Raw genomic sequence first — 8230 nt, forward strand, 5'->3', positions numbered from 1 at the left:
TCAGTTCAGTCGCTCAGTTGTGTCCAACTCTTTGCGACCCCATGGACTGCAGCATGCCAGGTTTCCTTGTCCATCACCAACTCCTGGAGCTTACTCAAGCTCATGTCCATCGAGGTGGTGATGCCATCCAACCATCTCATCCCTTCTCCTCCTGCCTTCAATCTTTCCCAGCATCAAGTTATTTTCCAATGAGTCAGCTCTTCACATCAGGTGGCCAAAATATTGGAGTTTCAGCTTCAGCATCAATCCTTCCAATAAATATTGAGGGTTGATTTCCTTTAGGATTGAGTGATTTCTTTGCAGTCCAAGGGACTCTCAAGAGTCTTCTCCAACACCACAGTTCAAAAGCATCAATCCTTCAGTGCTCGGTTCTCTTTATGGTCTCACATCCATAATAACTACTGGAAAAACCCTAGCTTTGACTATATGGACCTTTGTTGGCAAAGTAATGTCTCTACTTTTTAATATGCTGTCTAGGTTTGTCATAGCTTTTCTTCCAAGGAGCAAGTGTCTTTTTTCAATTTTATTTTGAATTTAATTTAATTTATTTAAATTATAATAAAATCTGATTTTATTTTTAATATAATTAAGTAGTGCCTGAGATATATTAAGTGCTCAGTAAAGTGTTTATTGCATAAAAGGTTAGCAAAGATTTTTGACTGCTACATATGGGCAATGAACTTAGAAATGTGAACAATAATATATTTGAAAAGTGTCACACTGGAATGTTCTTCCACTTAGAAAACCTTAAACCTGTTCTCATTTTTCAACAAGTTTATGAACCTATCTCTCCAATGGACGGAGGTGTCAGTGCCATTGAAGGATACGAGAAGCGATTGTTCCACGTTGCTCTCTCTCCATACTCCAGCATGATTACAACTTTGATTGTTGTAAAGAGTTTGTTTCAGGATCCCTCAAAATCTACTACTCTTGGTTTCAAAGCCATTGTGCAAGTTTAGTGTTGAAATCTACTAGTGTTGGAGGGTCTCCTCTAGAGGCATGGGTCAGCAGTGGCTCACTGCAGGGACTGGGGTACTGGCAGCAGCAGTCCTCTGGATTATTTTAATTATAAAATAATAAATTTTTAATTATGAAAGATTAAATCTCAACTAGGGTGGCTTGATCCATATTAATATAAAATCATGAGATAATCTACCCCTATCAGGTTCAAGATTATTTTCACTTTAAATTTCTCAGTGGCAGTTAAGAGGGACAAGAAAGCATAAAAAAGATGATATATGGACAGATGGTAAAACTCACTTGTAGATGATGGTAACTAATCTGTTAGAAAATCACTTGAACAATTTTCTGCAGAGATTAAAGAGTTTATCAAAATTTTCTCTGGAGTCCTGATTTTAATAATTCTCATATTAGCACAGAGTTCTCCTGATGGTATTTCTTCTTGAACACTAGAGTTGGGAAACCTCCCCCTTCCTCCCCTAGGAGGGTAGTGATAGAAAAAGATGGCAGCATTTATGAACTGATGTTCTCAAGAGACATTGGAGTGAGGAGAAAAAGAAAAGGAGCCATCTGTTTTATTCCTGAAAAACACCTTCTACCAGAATTGTCATGTTTTTCTGAAGCATGCCCAAGACGACTTGCCAGGCAATCTCAGGAGCTCTGGATGTAAGCGTTGGAAAGCCCACTCCCTCTCAGCGAGTGCTTTGGTGTCACTGGTTGCCAAGTTCTCTCTGCAGGCTTGCACTGGGCCACCTCTCTTCAGCCATCCCCTCAGAGGGGAAGACTTTGAGACCAGATGGTGGAGCTCTGGAGTCAGAGGAAATGGGTCCCTTCAGCATGGAGCTGCTGCTCTTCAGCCACTTCTGACATTTTCGCTTGTGGAGCCTGAGACCATGAGATTATCTCAAACCAAGTCACATTGTCCGGTGGAGATAGATAACCAGGTCTTCTGTAGCCACTGACTTGGTGAGAACAGTAATGGGAATGCAATCAAAGGACTTTTCATTTTTGGTGTAATTCCTGTTGATTGATGTGCTCTGTTCACCTGAGCCCCTAAAGGCATTGTTTCCAGTACTTTTTACATAGTCAAAAGCGCAGACTGAATGGACTGTTTTATATCTCATTAAGGGTAAACTGGGGGCTTCTCTGATGGCTCAGATGGTAAAAAATGTATCTGCAGTGCAGGAGACCCAGGTTTGATCCCAGGGTTGGGAAGATCTCCTGGAGAAAGGAATGGCAATCTACTCCAGTATTCTTGCCTGGAGAATCCCATTGTTGGAGGAGCCTGGCGGGCTACAGTCCTTGGGGTTGCAGAGTTGGGTATGACTGACTAACAGTAACTCATTAACTAAGGGTAAATTGATGTGTTCCATTGACCATATCTTTACCTCAACCACTCCAGTGATATAACACGGAATCATGAGAGGAAAATTCCCTAGCCATTATTCCTCACATCCCTTTCTTTCCCTAATATCATTCCCTAAACTGGTTACAAGGGCACTCTGAAAATAACTGGGAACTGACATCTTAAGTTCTTGTCTGGCCTCAGTAGGTGAGGGCCATGTTGACAAAGTTCTTTATAAAGACAGCACACTAACATTTACTTCTCTCCAGAGTCTGGGTAGGTCCGCTCAGTCTCAGATTTACAGATGTTTCAAAACCCAGGTAAAAGCTGCTAGTTTTCTTTTCAAAGTTATATATATGACTTGCAATGATGGAAAATTTCTTCCCAGTTAAGCTGCAGTTTATATCACTATATGTGTAGTATTTTACAGTGTTAACACTCCCATGCTATATTCCATCAGATGCTCTCACATGTAAAGTGTACTTTCTGTTCAGCCGGTACTTTGGCTACAGTAAACATTTAAAATTGAAATCTTCCAGCACCAGCATATGCACTCTGTGTGGAATAAAATAACTGCTGCCACAGCATACTGGGAATTAACAGGGATGGGGAAGAGCTGCAGTTTGGCTCCTGTGAGGTCCTGGTAGTGGTTTGGGGAGTTGTTAAAATGAGCTTTTAGTGACATTTAACAATATGTACACTTAGTTTGTAATTTAAAAGTTTTTTTTTCTTTTTTCAATTTGGTTTCCTGGGTATTTTTTTAACCTTGAAAATACTCTGTTAATGGGTCTTAACAAGTTTGAAATACTGAAGCATCAGCTACCCCCTGGAGAACATATTAGACCCACACTGTCCGTCATTTTTCTCTTTATAAGGGTTAGAGAAATACAGTTTACACATGGATATCCAGGGATGCTGACCCTCTGTGGAATAAAAAAAATCAGCCTGCAATCTGTAGTCAGCTCTTCGTGTTTATACTCAGCCCTTCATGTCCAGTGTTCCTCTGAATCTCTGATTCTGCATTCTCAAATTTACCTGACTTGGGATCATGTATTTCTGTAGCATTTAATAATGAAAAAAAATCTGTGTGGGAGCAGACCCTCGAGGTTCAAATTTACAGCGTTCAAGCCTCAACATATGTTTAGTTCCGAGAAGACTTGATGAATTGTCAACACCAAACGCTAATTTCTACTACCAATTTAGTTAGTTTTGCTGTTGCTAAAGATTATATCGTTACCATATTTAAAGTTGAAAAAAATGGTCATTTTGCATTTCTCTGCTCTAAGCTGAATATTTTTCTGTCTGTAGTCTTGTTTCACCATTGAGGCAGGCTTTTATATTCTGTATATGCTGCCAATAAAAAGTATGTGTATTTGAAAAGAGAAATGAAAATTGTTTAGCTTAGATATGAAAGCATTTGGGCAGACCAGATATAAACCAAGCTCAGACGCAGTAAACTACTAGGCTCGTCACCAAACACACAGCAGGAAAAGCTAAGCCAGCACTTAATTTGTCCCAGGAGTGTCACCAGAGCTTCATTTTCCCTTTCTCTGTTGCCCTCTGTTCCCCTGTCTGTCTTACAGGAATTGAATACTGTAAGTTACACCATAGAAATTATCTCAGAGTTTTGTTCTACATTTGTCCTTCCTTCCTTCTTATTTTTTTTTTTAATATGCCATGTGGCTTACGGAATCTTAGCTTCCTGACCAGGGATTGCACTTGGGCCCGTGGCAGTGAAAGTCTGGAATCATAACCACTAAGCCACCAGGGAACTCCTTATTTGGGTTTAATTAAAAAAATAAGATGCGTAACACTTTGAAGTTCCTGATTTGAGACATTTCCTTTAGCTCTGCCCTCTGTAGTGCGTTCTGTTCCTTCCACGGACAGGACCAGTGAGTCCAGATCTGGCACCTTCTTTTGACACCTTAGCTTGGGAACGTTAAAAATGACCAATGCATGCTAGTTGGTTGTCTAAGCACTCAGGTTTGTGTGTGTGTGTGTTCGGGGTGGGGGGGCTCAGTCGTGTCTGACTCTTTGTGACCCCATGGGCTATATTCCCCCAGGCTCCTCTGTCCATGAGATTTTCCAGGCAGGAATACTGAAGCGGGTTGCCATGCCCTTCTCCAGGGATCTTCCAGACCCAGGGATCAGACTCAAGTCTCTTGCACCTCCTGCACTGGCAGGAGGATTCTTTGCCACTGCACCACCGAGGAAGCCCAAGCACTCACATGATCTCATGTAATTCGTATAACAAAAGGATATAGATAAGGCAACTGAAGGACCAAAAATTAAAACAACATATCACCAGTAAGTGGGCAGTTGGCATTTGAACCTGACTAGCTTAATTCCAGAGCCCATGTTATCATTACCAATCATCCTATCAATATATAGTATACACTTTAAGATACCAAGCTTTGGTGTCTAGCAGCACCCAGAACAGCACCATATCAAAGATACTTTTCTTGATGCTCTGATGAGTGCTACAGTACATTTTAGGTCAGAAGTTGCCAATTGATAGGCTAATTTTATTTGGCCTGTGCTAAATTTTCAAAAGTACCTGAATGCTTTTGCTGGTAGCTGTATAAAATGGGCAGGACCAGCAATAGCTAAGAATTGATAGTTTATTCATTTCCATACCCCTGTGCCCTTGAAAGGTTTAGTCAATTCCTCTGCCATTTAGCCCCATTTCTCAGTGTCCCTGAGCAATACCACAAACTTATCCAATGAAGGAGTTTTCTCTACTAAGTCATGCAGTGATACAATCTGGAGATCATAGGACTAAAAATGCAGCCCTTGCTTACTACAAGCCCACCCCACCACCTTAGCTCACTTGAGAATAGGCTGCAGTGAATTGTCTGGTATCTGATAATTGCTCTTGGTTATTATGACCTTAAGTCATAAGACCCTAAAATGTGTGTGAAAGGTGAAGTGCTGTTATTCTGCCCTAAGGCCAGTGTGTTTCAGTAATTCCTAGCCTGCTAGTCAAGAATAGTGTTTATCATGGGCTCCATTTTGTCTCATCTTCTTATAGTCATCACAATCCTCTGATGGGCATTTTTAATGTCTAAAAAAATATCGAAGACCTTAATGAGATAGGTTTCCCAGGTGGCGCAGTAAAGAATCTGCCTGTCAGTGCAGGAGAGACAAGAGTTGCAGGTTTGATCCCTGGATTGGGGAAAATCCCCTACAGTTGGAAATGGCAGCCTATTTCAGTATTGCCTGGAAAAATCTCATGGACAGAAGAGCCTGGTGGGCTATAGTCCTTGGTCACAAAGAGTCAGACACGCCTGAGCACAGACACACACACACACACACACACACACACACACACAATGTGATAGCTTATTAATGTCCTTGGCATTTTCAAATGTACCATTTTTTCCGGTTTTACAAATGAGTAGGATAAGGCTGCAGAATACATGACTTGCTCAAGATCACAGGAAGTGGCAGAGTTGGAGCCTGATCCCAGCCCCAATGCCTTTTCCACTGTATTGTACTAGTCCCTAGGGTCAGAGTCAGACACGACTGAAGTGACTTAGCGTGCTTGCATACTGTGAATCTATTGTGTGCATTCAGTATCCTGCCTATTCACATAGTCTCATTTAATTCTTATAACAAAAAATCAGCCTCTAAATTACAGATTAGGTAACTGAAAGGGCCCAAAGAGGCTGTTACCAGGGGCAACAACATTCCTAAAACCCCAGGTAATACCAGTAGGGCTAAAAGGAGACTCAGTGATTGTCCCATGGTGAATGCAGAGAAGAAAAAAAGAGTAAGCTTCATCTTCACAAATGCCAGTACAAACCGTCTGGATTAAACCCACTCTTCAGGAGTGGGTCTGGCAATATGTTTTTTTGCTTTGTTTCATATTTATTTTTGATCTGCACTGGGTCTTGATTGCGTCTCAAGGGATCTTTCATTGCCGTGCGCAGGCTTCTGTCTAGTTGCTGCTTGTGGGCTCCAGAGCCAGAGCTTGCTCAGTTGCTCCCAGGCATGTGGGATCACAGTTCCCTGACCAGGGGTCAAACTACATCTTCTGCCTGGCAAGGCGAATTCTTAACCCCTGGACCACCAGGGAAGTGCCTGGCAATGTGTTGTAAAAGCAGCTGAAGTACATCTTATTCAGTCTGCTAAGTGTTTGGGACCCATAGATTTTTTCCTGTTCTCTAAGCACATGCCATGTTATGTTTCTTTCTTTCTTTTTTTTTAAATTTTTTTTTCAAATATTTATTCATTTATTTGGCTGCACCAGGTCTTAGTTGCAGCATGTGGGATCTAGTTCCCTGACCAAGGATCGAACCTGGGCCCCCTGCATTGGGAGCTGAGAGTCTTAACCACAGGACCAGCAGGGAAGTCCCTGTTTCTTTCTTTAAATGGAAGACTTTGCTCAGGTGCCAAAGGATAATAGAACCCAGATAATAGGCCTCGGGATTTAGACTATTTGAAATTTGATTTATTTTCTCTCTTTTGGCTGTACTGTGCAGCTTTTGGGATCTTAGTTCCCTGAACTGGGATTGAACCCGAACCCTCAGAAGGGAAAGCACAAAATCCTAATCACTGGACCGCCAGGGAACTCGCTGAAATTTGAGTTCTAACACACTTGATATTAAGGTATAAAAGCTCACAGTACATTTGCTCTTAATATCCTGATCAGAAACACCCATCCTGAGATAGAGTATGTCACAAGAATAGTTAAAGTGCAAATTTTGTATTTGGCATTAACAAATCCTTAACAAATTTCAGCTCCTATCAATTATTTTATATGCAGTAAACCATTCATATATCTGTATGCCATTTATTTTCTGAAAGAAAATCAGTATAGCAGAACTGAAATAAGAGCTACTTTTATATGCTAATTATAGGTACCTAAATGCCAATTTTAAATACTTATAAATCAGTCTAACCCTTTTCCATCTTTTTGTCCTCAGTACCATCTGGGATTGATAGTTCAACCTGAACTCTACCTTCTGAACACCGTGGATGCTGACTCACTTGTGTCTAGATGACTGACAGCCGGAGGGGCTATTAAGACCCACTTTCTCTTAGTCCTTTTGTGCCAAGTGTCCTGTTAACATTTCTCTGTTAGTTCAGTCGTGAGTTTTGTTTAGTTGTTTTGAACTAAAGGTAAAGATTTCCTCATAGGGTAGATTTCGTCACAGTGTTAAAGCTGACAGCTGTTAAGTGTAGGTCAGAGACCCACCCACCTCACAACAGTCCACAACTGCCAGAGGTGAGTGATTAGCCTGTGATGGCCACACACCCCTATGGGCTTGTGTCTGGACTTCTGGAATTTTAGAAGTATGTGTGTGTGTATATTTATGTAAACCTGAACAGACTAGTTTGCATGGAGTTTTATATAAAAATGATGTTTTGTATTTTTTTTTTTTTAAAGAATGTTGTTCAGATAAACCAGATATTTTGTCTGAGTCACAAGTGACAAAGGAATAAGAGCACTGTTCTTTTTCAGAATGAGCTGGTCGAATTGACTTACTTTTAAAGTGATACTTGACTATGGCCAGTTAAACTTGACTTGGATTTAATCGACCTATCCTTGGTAACTACTGATACTAGCACATCAATTCCAAAGAAAACATTTCTTTTATTCTGCAGTTGTATTTCGTCCTGGTTGCTGGCATGCTCTGTGATTGTTATTTTCTTTCTTGTTATTTTTCTTGAATTTTTCTTCAGAGATATGATGGTATTTTCCAAAGAGCTTAACACCTAGTAACACCTAGTAATATCCAGAAGTCATTCTGGATTCTGGTCATTTTTTAACCAATGATCAGCTTTCCATGCTGCATTGTAACTCAGCCCATTCTAGCACTTTAGGTATGAAAAGAATTCTAACATTGAACTTTATGCCCAACAGAAGATAATGGAGATACTAGTTTTCTTCCTAATGTATGTATAGTCCCATCTTTTCTT

This window comes from Budorcas taxicolor, chromosome 5 (assembly GCF_023091745.1).
Source record: "Budorcas taxicolor isolate Tak-1 chromosome 5, Takin1.1, whole genome shotgun sequence".
NCBI classification, from domain to species: domain Eukaryota; kingdom Metazoa; phylum Chordata; class Mammalia; order Artiodactyla; family Bovidae; genus Budorcas; species Budorcas taxicolor.